Source organism: Argiope bruennichi, chromosome 1 (assembly GCF_947563725.1).
Source record: "Argiope bruennichi chromosome 1, qqArgBrue1.1, whole genome shotgun sequence".
NCBI lineage: Eukaryota > Metazoa > Arthropoda > Arachnida > Araneae > Araneidae > Argiope > Argiope bruennichi.
The window spans coordinates 122,179,542-122,196,366 of record NC_079151.1 but is presented as its reverse complement, the minus strand read 5'-3'; the positions used below and the strand labels follow the sequence as shown (position 1 = coordinate 122,196,366).

At 26.5% G+C, this 16,825-nt stretch overlaps 1 long non-coding RNA gene across 1 annotated transcript in view; it reads right to left on the bottom strand.

Annotated features, from left to right (window-relative positions):
- Nucleotides 1–309: 309 nt before the first annotated feature.
- Nucleotides 310–16,825, bottom strand: part of LOC129987051 (uncharacterized) — a 39,095-nt gene continuing 22,579 nt past the window's right edge. The window contains exons 2-3 of the long non-coding RNA XR_008785570.1: nt 9,117–9,263; nt 310–409 (exon numbers count right to left, since the gene is read on the bottom strand). This is a non-coding gene — a long non-coding RNA (uncharacterized LOC129987051). The remainder of the gene's footprint in view (nt 410–9,116; nt 9,264–16,825) is intronic.

Here is a 16,825-nt window from a genome sequence, read left to right as displayed (position 1 = left end):
GAGGAGTGTGGATTCGTCAAAATCTCGAGTTCGAATTTTTTGACGATTACAATACTTTCTTTCTCTATCCTACTTATATGAGAAAGTAAAATGGGTTTAAGAAAATGAGTTTCTATATTGAATCGACAATTCAAGAATGAAATAAAATTGACAATAAATGAAAAGCAGAAAGGAATAAATAAAATAATTTTATTTCGTATAAAAATAGAAAATACATATAAAGCAAAATAGCAATTACTAATGCAATAAAGCATTAATGTGATTTTCCTGTTAAATTTGAAATACGATTTTAGAAAAACACATCTAGAACCCATACTTACGGAAGGCTATTTTCGAAATGATGAAGCAGCTATCAATGGAGGGAGCGAAATTATTTGAATTTTTGTTGGTTAAGATTCAGGAAAAACATCTGAAATAAAGATATAAAATTAAATTTTGTTCATTCAAGGGTTGCTATTGTACCAAAAAAATATTGAAAATGCTTCAGATTAATATAAACTAGAAATTTTATGAAATATTTCCATGATCTATAAAAACATCTAACAGCACTCAAATTTGATTTTATATTGTCAGAAAATAATTTCTTAATGAGAAAAAAAAACTTTAACTTTGCCGATTTTTTTAAAACGGCTAGTGTAATTAAAAAAAGGATATACTTTAAGTTTTTTGCGATGGAATTTCTTCGACAAAAGTATCTGAAATGTTTCAAAAAGTCTTTAAAGGGAGCTGCTCATGAAAAACAAGAAAGTGACATAAAACATAAAAGTGACATAACTAGTGACATGATTAGTGACATAAAACATTTAAGAAAATCGCCCTCGTCGTCTAATCATGAACAGTTGGAACAGATCAGATAATTAGCGTTTCTGGATTGAAATTTAACAATAAAAGCACCATTGAGAAATTCTTACATATGGAAAACAAATCAGAATTGCGACGAAATAACTCATGTACTTTTTATCCAATAACGTGTCTTCTGTCAGTACAATTTTAATTCGTGAATCGTCAATAGTGACTCTAGATCCGATTTCACCAGATATAGCACCATTACACTTTTTTTTTGGATTTCAAACTGGCTCAACGCGCTTAACCTTTATCTCTCTGTTGATGCAACGAATTTTCATATAAAGTAACATTACCCTTACATTAGAAGTTCGTAATTATATATAAACACTGAAAGTTGCAAAATCCAATAAACCCTAAATTATCCGTTATTGTTAAATCTAAAATGGTGTTTGTAAAAAAGAAAAAAAATTTAATCACATATAGTGTTTTAACATTAAAAAATAGAAATAAGTGATCTTTTATGCAAAAAAGCAAACTAATATCTCGTATGTATTGAAATTAACTCTTCATTAAATCATATTTGCATATATACACCCTCTACTGTAAATAAAAAAACAAACAAAGGTACTTTTTGTTGATTTGTGCCATTTTGAAATATCCATAATCTTATTCAACATGATTATACAATAAAAAAAACTCTTCAAGAAAATGACACTTGGATACAATATCTACTAATACAAAAAGAATCGCAAACAGTGACGTCCTAAGAATTAATTGCGCGTAGGATATGCAACCTCAGAATCATTACGATTCTGTATAATCATTTTTGGTGGACAAGAAGTGAAGAAAGCAAATTGGACCTAGTAAAGGATGAATTCCTAAAATTTTATTGAATTAAAAAAAGCTTCCAAATATACAATATATAAATTTAAATGTTTATTGTTCATAAAAAGTTTACATCGTAGAACAAAATCTCGTTATTAGAAACATTGCTAAATAAATATATTAAATGAATGAATGTGAGAACCTAGCAAAATAATTTAAGCTTTAGTATTTAATAAAATAACTAAAAATTTCCATTTAAGTTTATTTTTAAATCGAAATTTAATCATAACTATTAAATCTGAATAAACATAGAATAAACTAAAATGTAAAACTAAAAAAAAGAATGTAGAAATAATAATAAAAATAAGTATTTTGATAATAACTAATGCAGGTAAAGTTTAACTAATAAAAGTAAAGGAATAAGAAATATAAAACAGAATTATTTCTAATAATTCTTGAAAGTCCTACTATAATTAAAACAACTTTTAATCTTTCTGAAGAGTTTTATTTCTTATTTATTACTATCATTTTTAATTTAAGACTTGATAATGAAAAAGTTTACAAACAACCTAAATGAAGTAAAAGTCAATATTTTAAGTGCTTACTTTGATAATGCGATACAAAACCATTAAAATAAATCTACCGTTTATTCCATGAACACGAATATTATTGGCAACTTAGCCTAGCTTTATATATATTACATCGATTTAATGAATATATTCAAATTATATACTTTACTGTTGATGCTATTATTTTATTTTGCAATTATAAAAGAAACTGAAAGATGTGAAGAATAACATCAGAAACTGAAAACACTCCAGTGGCACATCATTATTTTTCACACTCGTCATAGCACAATGTAGAAAGAGAAATACAAGAATAATATGTTTCTGCCGCTTTCCCCTCAAATTGTCTACCAAGACACCTATACCACCTCGCCATCCTTCGTCTCGGTACGCCACTAATCGCCAATCTACGGTACACCAAGAATCACAATCAAAAACCGAAAGGTGTCACCCGAATTGTCCCCTCGAACTGTTCCACAAGGAGTAATGGCAACAACAGAGAACAAATGACTGTGAACAGGACCGACACCCACGCGATTCATCCTTAACCCTCCAATCACTAATAGGTTACAAGCACTAAAGACTCCAGTCAAGACTGGTAACATCTTGGGTCGCTTTAATGATGTCTGTCCGTCCAACGGTTCATTCATTACACGCCTAATAGGTGGGCAAAGATGGACTGATGGATGAACGAGGACACACACATGTTGGAATGCCCCCCCCCCCCGTTGAAATTATTCGAACGACCAACATGAGCTCCTTCGAAATTAGTATTGTAACACAATTACTCGAATGTATCATCTGGTACATTTAGAATGAGGTTAAGTAAATGGTAAGAATTTTTATTTGGAAATCTTTTGACGTCTTATCATGGGTTTTTGTTATCGAGAAGCCCGGTGGTGTTGACGACACGGCAGCCTTGTGGGAACTTCGAGGGTAAGTTACGAATTTAAGTCTTAATTTCATTGGAGATCAATCATATAAGCATCATTTGGATATTTAAAATCTGTGAAGAATTATACGTCTCGTACTAGAGTAAAACTCTGGGCAGTTAGCACCATAAGTTTCAGCGTATCGTCCAAGAATGGTTTATAATTATTGTTTGTAAGATTGGTTCATAATAATGATTTATAACTCCGATTTATAAGATTTATAATTATGGTTTATATGATTAGTTTATAATTATGATTTATAAGATTAGTTTATAATGATGGTTTATAAGATTAATTTATAATTGTGTATTATTATAACGGTTTATAATAAATGTAAAATGCCTCATCTCTTCGTTTAAGTATGGTTCATAATTATGGTTTATAAGAATGGTTTATAATTGTTTTTACAGGATTAGTTTATAATTGTTGTTTATAATATTAATTTATAATTATGGATTATTATAATGGTCTTTAATAATAGTTTGAATTATTACAGCATTCTTCCCCTCATCATCTAAGAATGGTTCATAATTATGGTTTATAATTCTGATTTATAAGAATATTTTATAATTATGGTTTATTATAATTGTCTTTAATAAAAGTTTGTATTATTATAGCATTCTTAACTTCATCGTCTATGAATGGTTTATAATTATGAATTCCATTCCAAGATGGGTTTGAAATATTTTGAACTAGTATTTAATCTGCACAGTTTAATACATTGCTAGAATACAGTTACACGTCACCCTATCCAAAAGAAAGAAGAATTGAATAAATGTACTTTTGTTATTTTAGAATGTCATCTTAGTCTTAGTTCAAAATTTCAATTTTAGTTTTTATATCTCCAGTACTATTAAAAGAAATCGAATCATAAAACAGAATCAAACTAGCCCTATATTTTAATCACGGAAACCCAATATGATTCTACTCCAAAGTTAATAAGGTTGAGAAATATAAAAATTATAAAGATATAAACTACCTAAATGAAATTTTTTCTATTGTACAATTAATGAAAAGGAAGAAGAGCTAGGAATTCAAAAAAAGTCTTTTAGAGCTGTAATTAAAGATTAACTTTGGAGAAACATCATATTATTATGAGATACCGAAAAAGACTAGGTATTGCACTATACAGCTCATTTTTATTAAATGAAAAATTTGGTATAAAATTTATCTTTTCAGATTTTTAACGATAATTAAAAGTTTACATATTATCATATTATCTGTATACACATAAAAGCGACCAAATTAAAATTCTTGCTTTTTATATTACTATTATTCTTGCTTTTTTAAAGTATCCCTGTAACAAGAAAACATATGTACACCTACGCGTCGTCTGTACATGTTATATATATATATATATATATATATATATATATATATATATATATATGCATAATTCCTTCTATTTCAGAGGTTCTTCTGAGAAGATATAAAATAAACACTAATTAATTCTTCTTATGAGTGGGCCATTTTTAACAGCATTATCAACAATGTGAACAGAATGCTAGAAAGGCCACAAAGAACATCTGAACTTTTATTTTACTGGCTCAGTTAATTAATTACATTTTTAAAAACTGTGTTTGTTCAGTGGTGAAAAAACGAAGTGATAAAGAAAATACTATATTTTAATGTTATTAATATTTATATTTAATATGCATATTAAATAATACACAATTTCCTGCAGCTGAAAAAATATGCAAAGAAATCCTGATTATACTGCAGCAATAGTTTTTTTAAAAATTTATATATGTTTTCAGCTGTAACAAAATTGGATTTGGATCTTTTTATTTAAACATTTTGAATTTTTTAGACATATTTTGAATACGGCCATGAGGAAACATAATTTTGTTGAATGTTATACTTTTATTTCTTTTGCTTACGGGACATAAACAAAAGATTTTGTATATGCATAATAATTTAACTCAAGGAATAAAAATAATAATAGCAAGTATGCGCAGATGTTTCAGATATTAAGAGGTGCAGCTTTATTTGCTCGTTATAATGACATAATTTTCTTTTTAAATGAATGTGGAGTGTTTAAAATTTTGATTATTCATCTGTGTAATTTTTGTGCATCATTTTTCGATTGTTTCCGAACAGTACTCGGCAATTTTTGCCATAACAATACTTTAAGTGTAAAGATGCAAAACATATTGTTACAACAAAATCATCTATACATATGGAATGCAATGTTCGTATACATGTTTGTTATAAAATAAAACATACTGGGTATATTTATAAGCAGGTTTTTTCTAAATGGTTCGCGTTGTCTTGAGAATATTTAAAGCTATTTAAATCATCAATCTGCTTAGTAGAAAGTTAGGAACTCATAATATCAACTGTAACAGAACTATTATTTAAATGTAAATGGTGTCAAGAAACCGTGCTTTTCATACTGAAGTATTTTCGCTCATGCGTAAAGGTAAGTTCTAGTACATCTATATTCTGACTTTTATAAAATGAAAGTTAAATTGTTTGTTCTGTAGTATTCACTTTTTTAATGTTTTGTAAATTTCTTAATTCAATATTAATTGCAATGATTTTGCAGCGTTTTGAAATGAAGTTATAATAAAGTCAATCATTGCAAATATGTGAATTAAATTTAAATAATCCATCTAAATTATGGAAAATCTTTCGTCAAATACTCTCGTGTAGAAAAATCAATGGAATTCTTTGAACACATGCCAAATGAAATCACCAATAACATTCCATATGCAAGAGCACTGAAATGGATTTAAAGTTGTATACAACAGTAATTACTATTTTCTAATCCAAGATATCAAAATAATAATGCATATGTAAATATTTAATTTTAATTAAATAGATTAATTGATATTACACATTAAATGACGTTCTCTTAATCTATATATATATTCCAATCTAGAAATAGCATTGTACTGTCGGGTTCATCTAGCATTATATAAACTTCATGTTTTGTTTTCGTAATTCATTCAAAACTAGCTTTTTTTATTCTTTTTTCATTATGTTAAAGACGTTTTCTTCTCCGTTTTTATAGCTAAAATTAGTTGATACTACAATTGTGGTAGTTTCCTAAATATGGTAAACTTTTCAATCAAAAATTCGCATTGGGTCTTACGAAGTAATAATTTTTAATAATGCTTTTATTAAAAGCTTCCATTTAAGAAATTATTTCTTAAATAGATCACAAGAAAAAATGTTATTTCAAAAGTTCTAGTATTAAAATGACTTTCGTACATTTTCTTAACAATTTTAGACTTAGTATTATTTACTTAGTATTATTAATCATACTAGAAGACCTGCCGTGCTAGAAGTTCTTTATACCGGATAATAGAAAAAAAATACAGTGTCAAATGCAAAATGAAAATAATGTTGAAATAAAATATTAGCAATACTGCCAATTAAATAAAGCCAATAATTTCAACTCCATAAATAAAATTGTAGACACCAGCTTATTAACTTTTATTACAATTTAGCATAAAAAGTTGTAAATAAAATGCGAAATTTATGGAACAATAACTAATTTATATTCAATCTCTGCTATATTCCCAAATTGATAAATTAGTCAATTTCAATATAAAGAAACCTGGCTCACAAAAAAAGTAGAGATCATATGTTAAATGAAAAATTAAGGAGCAAAATAAATAAATAAATAAAAACCATTTACGTTACTTCTCCATTTGTTTCTCGAAAAGTTTAGAATGTTTATTTTTATGATGATTAGTTTTATTATTATTACAGAAATTATGATGTTTTATAATCGAAGAGATGATTCACCTGCTGATGCATCGTTTATTTTGTATACTGGAAATCTTCTAATCGGAAGCTATAGGAAAAATAATTTGTAAAAGAGCCGAAGCGGAAAAAACTTAAAAAATTAAATTAAGTCTATAACTACGCATCTAGATAAACTAAAAATGTCAAATTAAGTCTATAACTACGCATAATAAACTTAATTTTAAATGTTTTAATTATCTACTCATAACTAGATAAATTTAAAATGTTAAATTAAGTCTAAAAGATGCTTATAGGAAGAAAAAAAAAACTAAAAAAGTTCACTGAGGTCTAACAGTTTTTTCAGCAATCCAAATAAATAGTATTAAAGTACAGTACCTAATATTTATAGTAAATTAATCTGCAATAACACACATCAATTAAACGGAAACTCAATTTCATTACATATTTATTCTTAATTAATTGCTTATTTTTTTAAATTTTAATATCGATTAGTTTTAACAACTTATTCCCACGAATGAGAGTAACTTCAGAAAAAAATATTTCTTCATTTTCAAACTTTTCTGCAATCTCAAAAGCGACAAATCTTAATCTATTTGCTAACGAAAATAAATATAAACTTCCGGTAGTTAAATGTTTGTCAGTTTTGACACACAAATGTTGTACACAGGGCTAAATGCTTAAGAAAAGTAATTCTCCTGGAAAGAGGTTGGACCGAGTTCAAACTCACTAGTTTCTGAATGCAATTTTTTCTTTAAAACGAAGCGGGAGATTCAGGTATATTTTTGGATTCAAACATTCTTAGCATAGCAAAAAAATGTTAAAAAACAAAATCTGCAGATATTCTTAGGAGAGCCATCTTAAAACATTTTCACGCATTGAGGCATTATACTGAGGGTGTAAATCTTATTTATAAAGGTGCAATTTGCAACAAAGTGTTGCTATGCTGACTTCTATAATCAATATAATATATTTTTTTCATGAAATATAAAAAGCATACAATAAAATAACAATTCTCAGTTTCAATTTCTTTTAATATTAAATGAAATAACAGAATATTATCAATGGACTTTAAATCTGTAATCAGAACACTTCCTTACTAATTTTTTTATACAATTTAGTACAGTTTTGGAATGAAAAAAAATTCTATTTTGGAAAAAAAAAGGAATTGAGAAATTTTTCTGTTGAAAATTTGCTATTAATTTTGAAATATTTGAATAATAATCTCTAAGTACCGGTAAAATTTCAAAAACAATGAGACATTACAGACAAATATATTTCATTAAAAAAAAAATTTATTTCTATTTTCAAACCACAATGAAGTTTAGTGAGAAATTTATCTTTAAGTTCTAGAAGTTTATCTTCATAAGCTTTTTCTTTAGTTTATCTATCGTTTTTTTTATCTTTAAAGATATTCAAAAAAAATATAGGATTTAAAAATGTCCTATTCGAAGCTATTTTGATTTTTCCAATCTAGTTCAACTGATTAATCAATCTAAAGAAATATCAATTTGAAGATTCAGGCAAAATTTTTTTTTTAATCGGATTATAAAAATGAGAACAATTTTTCAGTGATTTAGCTATCTGTTTATTGATTGATTTATATTATATGAGCTACAAAACAAATAATATTTGTCAACGATTTCATTTTTTTCAGTTATATACATTTTATGATAAATATTATATATATTATTTATTAATGTTGCAATAAAATATTACTCCATTGCTAACGATTTTTTTTAATTTTACTTTCCGCAGTTTAATTCAACTACTTATGGTATTAATAAACTGTGGTGTTTGTTGAAAATAATTGAAAATAATCTATTTCTAAATTTATCAATGTTTAAATACATAAAGATAGCAGTTTTAAACAATACTGAATTCAAAATAAAGCAATCAGTTAAGTATTATAATAACAGAACCATACTTATTTCATCGTCAGTAATAAATTAAATTAACATAAAGCTAATTTATTTGAAAGTGCAGATATGGATAAAATTAAATTTTAAATCATAAAATATGAAAATGAAAGAAATAGATATCTTTTTTCCCCTTCAAAAAGAATTGGAACTGCGGAATTATTTAAGCATCTGGAAATTATATTTTGAGCATGATTTTGACTTTTTTACACTTTTTGACACAGACTTTGAATAACAGATTAGAAAAAAAATATTGATGGAAGAAATATTTCAAAACCTTTCTTAACAAAAAGCCACTTTAAAAAAAATTACTTTCAGTTTTTAAAGTGGGTAATAAAGTTCGTATATTTGAAAATAATAGATGATAAACTTACCAAGAACTTGTTAAGCAACATCGCTGGAATAGTTGAAAACTAAATGATTTTAATAAAGTGTTCCAAAGTGTCCAAAGTGTTATTTTTCAACAAATCATATTCCACATCCAGAATTATATCTTGCTGTCATTTTGTTCATATTTTTACCTGCAAAAAATATAAATATTATTAAAAACTTTTCAAAATTTTTCAATATTTTTTTGAATATCTTAAATTTAAAAATAAGATCTCGGTAGTTTAATAATGATAGCATAAATTTAAAAGAAATTGGTGGGGATGCTTGCTGAAATCTTTTTTTTATTTCACTTGATTAGCGTCTCTTTTTTTAAAGCCTTAGATATATAATATAATGGAACATATTATAAAAGTGCATTGTTCTAGAAGAGCTACCTCTATAATAAAAATATTGTTACCAAATTGTACTATGTGTTATCCAAGTAACCTGTTATAAGAGAGCTAGATCAAATTGTGCAATGTGTTATCTGTTATGGGAGAGCTATCTCATGTGATGCAATATGTTATCAAAGTGCCTTCTTATAGAAAAAGGATAACAAATTCAATCGCCCTTTTTGTAGTGTGATCACAGAATAGTTCTATAGGTGCAGGAATACAAAAATACCTGAGTTAAAATAGGATGATTGTCATTATTTTTGAATCAAGTCATTAAAATGGTCTGTCTGCCTCGTATTAAGAAACGCGTTATCAAAATGACTTATAATAGGAGAACTATCGCACATTGTGCAATGTATTACCGAAGTGTCCTGCTATAAGAGAATTATTTCATATAACATGTTATCAAAGTGTCTTGTTATAGAAGCGGTACCTCACAACGTATTGTTTAAGAGTCTTAATAATGGAGAATTTTCTCATATGACGCTACATTTTGTCGATTTATAGACGAGCTATCTCACAATGTCGTCTTTTCAAAGTGCCCTATTATAGTTGGGTTAAGTGTATGTAAAACTGACAATTTTGTAAATTTTGAATTGAAGTAATTGAATGTCTGATTGATGCATGGGTGTGCAAACACATGACTCTTAGGTTACCCCGAGTTAAGGAAGCTTGATTCGCGAAAAGAGGTTTAACACGAACTTATATGTAAAGCAATTGCGTTATATATATAAGTGTCTAGTCCACTATCTTCCAATCATGAAGTTGGCATTCTACCATCATGTCGACAAGTGTAAAAATATTATTCAACTGAACTCAAATCATAAGAAACCAATTTGGGCTAGAAATAATTGAGCGATTTTGTTAAGTATCGTGTTAAAAGAAAGCAACGTAATCATTTATTTTGCAATGATCTATTTCATTTCTGCTTTTTTAAAAAGTCTTCAATAATAAGACTGATACGGTGGCATACGAAATAGTACGTACTTTGCTGTACCTGATAGAATGTCCATAGGTAACAACAGCTTATTCAAATTGAATTAAGTAAATAGATTCTCATTATATAAATTTCATAAAATATTCGACAAGTTTTTAAAAAAGATATTTTTAAAAGATCATTCGGTGTTCTTAAAATTAAATTTTCTTTTATACTTAAATTCCTAAAGTATTTTAAGTTTTTAAGACTAATGCATCTAACCTTTACATTTCTTATCTTTTTACACCAATTCATTATATTCGGCTTTCGGAACTCTAATGTTTTTAATAAAAAATTATATTCACACTTTAAATTGTTAACGCTTTTTTAATATTTTTGAAATTGAATATATCCAGCTCGATATAACAGTAATATATACATATATATTAAATATCGTAGATAACAAATCTTTGGGACAATAATAATTTTTTTCACTCGCCAGTGCAACAGTTCTTTGAATCAAATCAACGATCGTCAATAGTTTATATAATTCATTCAGCTAGTCAAATCGAATCTTAGCTATCATCAGAAAGTATAATATTAGTTTTTCTCTTTATGTAATAAATCGTTTTTGTTTAATCTAAAATATTCGTGTAATGATTAAACATAATGATATTCAAATTGAATATCATTCATAATGATATTCAAAACAAATGATATTCAATTTTAAATGTTTCATTCATAATCAATCAAAAACTTTGACTTAGATGTGCTGATGACCACATTTCTGCTTTATCTGAATCTGAAAAAATAAATTTTTGGAATTATGTGTTTCTTTTTGTGAATACGATAGCTTAAAAATACTTTGAGTTAGAGGTATAAAATTTGGTAAGTGGTCTTTATGTCCAAAATATAAATTTCTGTAAAATTTTCAACGAAATAAATTCACAAGAAATTTATCTACCTTTTCCTTCAAGCACAAATAAACTATAAAATGCAAAAAGCTACATGGACAAAATTTGGTGCACAGTTTTAGTATCTAAAGTGAAGATCGGCATGAAATTTTGAACCAAATCGTGACCAAATCCTGAACCAAAGAACTGACCGTCTGCGAGGAAGTACTTTGCATGCACGTAAACGTAAGAATTCAAAAACACAATAATTTGCAGGCTCTCATATTGATATATGATCTTAAAAAAATTGCTGAAATTTGATATGTGATCATGTGACTTCAATGATCTGTGTCGAATTTTGGTTCTGATCAATCAAAGGGAAAGTGTTCAAAATACACATTTGGTTTTCTTCATTATAATACCGAAGCCAAAAAGGCTCATGTGCTGGACATTGAAAATAAAAATCTGTGCAGTCGTAGCTTTAGGCCTCACCCAAGGTACACAATTTTTATGAAATGGGAAGAGGATAACGCTATTATTAGGGTGCAAACAAGAAAATGTTGGGGTGGCCCTTCTCATTTGATTTTACAGATGTGTTGATCGAATTTCTATTTGAAACTACTTCCGATTCTTTCACCATAATACATAAAATAAACAGGTATTAAAAATACCTTAATGTAATTTAATAATATAGTTTAAAGAAATGTCATTAGGTCATTTTCCATATTTCTTATTTCCATTCTTTGCATAGTTAAACCAGCGGAAGTAATCTCTTCGAAACTTTCACGCTTATTCTCTAATAAATGCACTTAAGTATTACTAACTGCATGCTTTTGACGAAAAAGTTACGAAAGAGTCTATTAATGTACGAATCTTTAGTAATAAATTGATAAATTGCGGTTAATACATAGGGAACAGAAAATCGAATGAAAAATTTAGAAATCTTTTTTTTTTTTTTTCATACCAACTGAAACAAATATTCTGACACAAAACTGCATATTAAATTAAATATATGAAAGCCATTGCTTTTTTTTTTTAGTTATTTGGGTTATCGCTTTCACATACTTGTATGAGTGCAAGTTGACAGACGGTCAATCTCTTGCATCTGATAAGAAATCTGATAAAAATCTACACTTTAGATAAATAACTGTAGAAAATTTTATTCTTGTTGGTCATTTAAATTATCGAGTTAATTTATATTCGGACAATTGAACAGATGCATTTCTTCTAAATGGCTTTCTCCCAAAATTTGATAAAAATGTGTAAATAGCACAAGGATCATATATCAAATTTTATCTGCTTAGCTCAAAGCGCTTTTGAGACGCATACAGACGGAAAGATAGACAGATATAATACCAAAGCTTTGTTTTTCAGTTTCAGGAAAATCTCAAACATGTACAGTATTTTATATTTGTATATTTGATATACGAGAAAGTTAAGGTGTACGTACACACTAGAAGATTTTTTTTTTTAGATTTTAACTTTAAAAATACAATTTTTTCATTGTAGGTCATTAATATATGTTTTAACTCATTTCAGTGAGAAAAAAACCATATTACACTAATTATTAATTAATTAACTAATATTTAATGAGCTAATTAGCATATTTTTTTGAAACATGATATCTTAAATTATAATTTATACAGACACACAATTCTAGTTGGAAATTATGCTTAATATTAGTCTTCATGTTCTCTGCCTCAATCAAGTTATAAAAATATATAATTTTTTTTTTAATTTTTATCAACGATGAATAGAAAAAGCGAGATTTTTTTCTGTAATTTTAACCTTTAAATAGATATTAAAAATTTATTTCTATAAATATAACTTTGATTGAGGCACAAAACATCCGCTATTTCATACAGATTATTTTGATATATAAATAATTGTATTTGGTTCATTTCTTGTTGAGTTATGATTGTTTGAATGAAGCAACATAGTAGAAAAATGTCATTCTTCATAAAATGAGTTTTAAAAACGTAACTAGAGTTTTTAATGAAAGCACCTCAAGAAAAATAATTATAACTCGAGAAATATTTCGAATATTGACAACATCTTGGTATCGTTTGAAAGCTCAAGGATCAGAGAACATTATTAAGCAATAAAAAATATTCGATATTTTGAACAATTTTCGAAGTTTCAAGTGTGTACATACACCTTAAAAAAATCTTAATAGCCATTAGAGATACTTAATAAAGAGTTGTATAAAACCATAAAAAAAATTTTTTAAGGATACAAATTAATTTTATACTTTTATTAAAATTAACATATAGTGTCGATAATAAAAGCTTATAGATTTTTTTTTCAAAATAGAATTACAATTTGAGTATTTCTTTTTAAAAATCACTAAAACATAGAAAATAAACAAAAGGACTTTAAAAATAAAGATTATCATTTTTGTTTCTACATTTTGTAATAAAATCTAAATTACGATACAACAAAAAATGAGAATTGTATTTTGATTTATTTTCTCGATAAAAATTCAAGAAATATTAAACATTCAAACATTGTTACTCAAAAAGAATAACTGCAAGGAAACTGCTATAATCATTATAACTATGTGTTTTTAAATTATAAATTTTTCGGGATTTTTTTAATTCTAAATATTATACATTTTATTAACATCATTTGATATTTGATTTATACATAAATGAAACGTTCCCTTTTATAACATACAAACATTATAAAAATTAATTATTGTCAAGGAATGATGAAATATTAAATAAAAAAAATATAAGCATAATGATATAACAAACCACTGAGAATGATATCCCCGGCACAATTTTACATACATTCTAATAAAAGTACTTGTTTATTATTAATCATATGTCACTGGCGAACAATAACTACGAAATAGTCTATTAGATTGCGATTAATCGCTAAGATGCAGTTAATATATACATATCCGAAACCGAATGTATATTTTAAAAGCATTTTTCCTAATCACTTAAAACCAAAATTTGACATAGTACTACAGTTGCAGTCACAGAATCACATACCAAAGTTCCTATATTTCCTATATTAACTTATATTCGAAAGGACGGACAGACAGGCTTTCCCTTAGTGGATTTCGTTCAAACTTTGATACAAATCTACAAATTTAGAGAATAGACCTCCTCTATCTATCTGAAAGCGTTTTTAAATTATCGTTTTCAGACATAAAGAACGAATTACAAAAACATATTTTTTGGTCTGAAATTTGGACATTCATCAAAATCTCAAGCTTGAATTTTTTTAACAATTATAACACTTTCACCTTGTATGTTTTGTGGGTAAGAAAATGAAATATAAATATATATCTTTATAATATGGCATTTTATATGGTAATTTTATATAAGATATATAATGTATATACCTTAAGTTATTTATAGCATTATAACCAATGATTTGATAATTAATCTGTTACACCGCTGCCTCGCATTTTAATAGCTCTTTAATAGTCCTTCAATAGGTACTCATTTCTGCTATAAAGGTTGTGAGTTTAATGGTCACATATCAGCTTTATTGTCAGATTATAGTAGGTTGGGTTTTGAGGGTTTTGCGTCTATTTATATGCCAAATAAAGGCTTGGCCCACACCGTATAGTGTGGAAATTTGTGAAGTATCTTTTTTGTCATATATCTGCAGAATAAAAGTTTCAAATCCATTTATCTCTTCAATAATTGAATTTAAGAAATCAAAATGATTCATCTATAAGAAATCGGGTTATTCCATTTCAGCAAAAAGAAATGTTTTGAAAATTGTTATGATTTTTCTATATGAACATTTTAGCACTGATTTGTTGGTACATAAAATACATACACTGGTTGGTACATGCACTGATAAAACATTGCTGTACATTGTTAAAAGTGTTATTTTTCTGAATTTGTTAAACTCACATTTGTTTTTCTAATTTCGGAACATATGATTCAAATAATGATACACATGCGGATGTAAACTATCATCACATTTTTTCTCAATTTTTTAATAAATTTCTAAGATTTTAAAGAATAAAGGAAATAATAGTAAAGATTGGTGGTATACATAGGACTAGGTGAAATTCGGACAGACAGAAAGAAGCATAAATGAAGATCTGAGGAAAGGAAATCACATGAACCATTTAAGAGCAGAATTTCGAATATTATGTGAACGATATACTACGATAACTCTACGATATTTTCAACTCCTAAGTTTGTTGTTACGCCTATTTCTCTCTTGTAAAATGCATAATAAATTCCAAAATTGAATCATATTTGTGTAAAATATTTGTGAAATATTGACGGGCAAGAATTTTGCTTCATATTTTTTTTCTACGTGCATAATTATCCGTTTTTTACAAATATTTTGCTCTTTTTTTTTCTTGTATTGTTTACGTTTAGTGTTATGTCCATTGCTTTTACCGCATTTTATTTTTGATTTTTAATAATATTATTCCATCACCTTTTTATACTTTTCTTTTTATAACCGAGATTTTTCCTTATACTCTATACATTTTGGCGGAAACTTCCAATATGCCAAGGTATTTCTTATTCTTTTTTCCTGTTTTATCCTTTTTTTGTGATTTTTTTTTGAAATAGTTTCTCAAACATTCACGATTGAATTTGTCTCTACACGTTTGTTTATTCATTGTGATAGTGAATTTTCAAGATTCTAAACTTTCATCGTGAATTTAAACTATTTTTTTTAGATATCTCAGGATTTGAAAGAAAGATTTGAAAAAAAGAAAGAAAGATTTGAAAAGAAGAAAGAAAGATTTGAAAAGAAGAAATAAAGATTTGAAAATATCTCAGGATTTAATAAATTTTATATATTAGGCATAACTGTAAAAAGGAAAGTTCAATTAAATAAATTGAGATAAACGATTTTAAAAGTTTAAAGATAGTATTATCTATTTATTTACCAAGATTTTCAAACTACTTATGCGGTAAATACAAACATTAATTGCATAAAATTAATTCAGAAAATGCTTATAATTTGTAACATAAATATAAAATTTAGAAAGACACGAGTGTTTAAATGCTATTATTTATTACTAATACTATGATTTAAATGCTTTATATAAAATATTTTTGTCGTTATAAATTTGGGAAACTGGCTACATTATTTAAAAATTTAGGTACAATTGAAGATAAATATTTTTAAATAGAAAACATGGGGCAATTTCAACTTAGTATTCGATGTCGTTAATAGACAGTTGCCAAAATGGTTGAGAAATATTTAGGTTTAATATAAAAATAATAAAATATGGAACAGGAAAGGCAAATGTAGTTCATACCTTGATTTTAAGACAGTATTAATTTGAAAAATCAACTCTCAATGTAGCAAAAATTCAAAGGTATAGTGAAATTTGTTTTTAAAACATAATTCAGTTGGAAAAATTCCAAGTTGAAATTCTAGATTATAATAGAAAATATTAAGATTGAAATTTAATTTTTAATAAAATTACTTAAAATCATAGCAATAAAAAGAATAACAATATTTTAAAATCAACGTCGCTCAACATGGAATATAATTCAGATTCAAATTGCTGA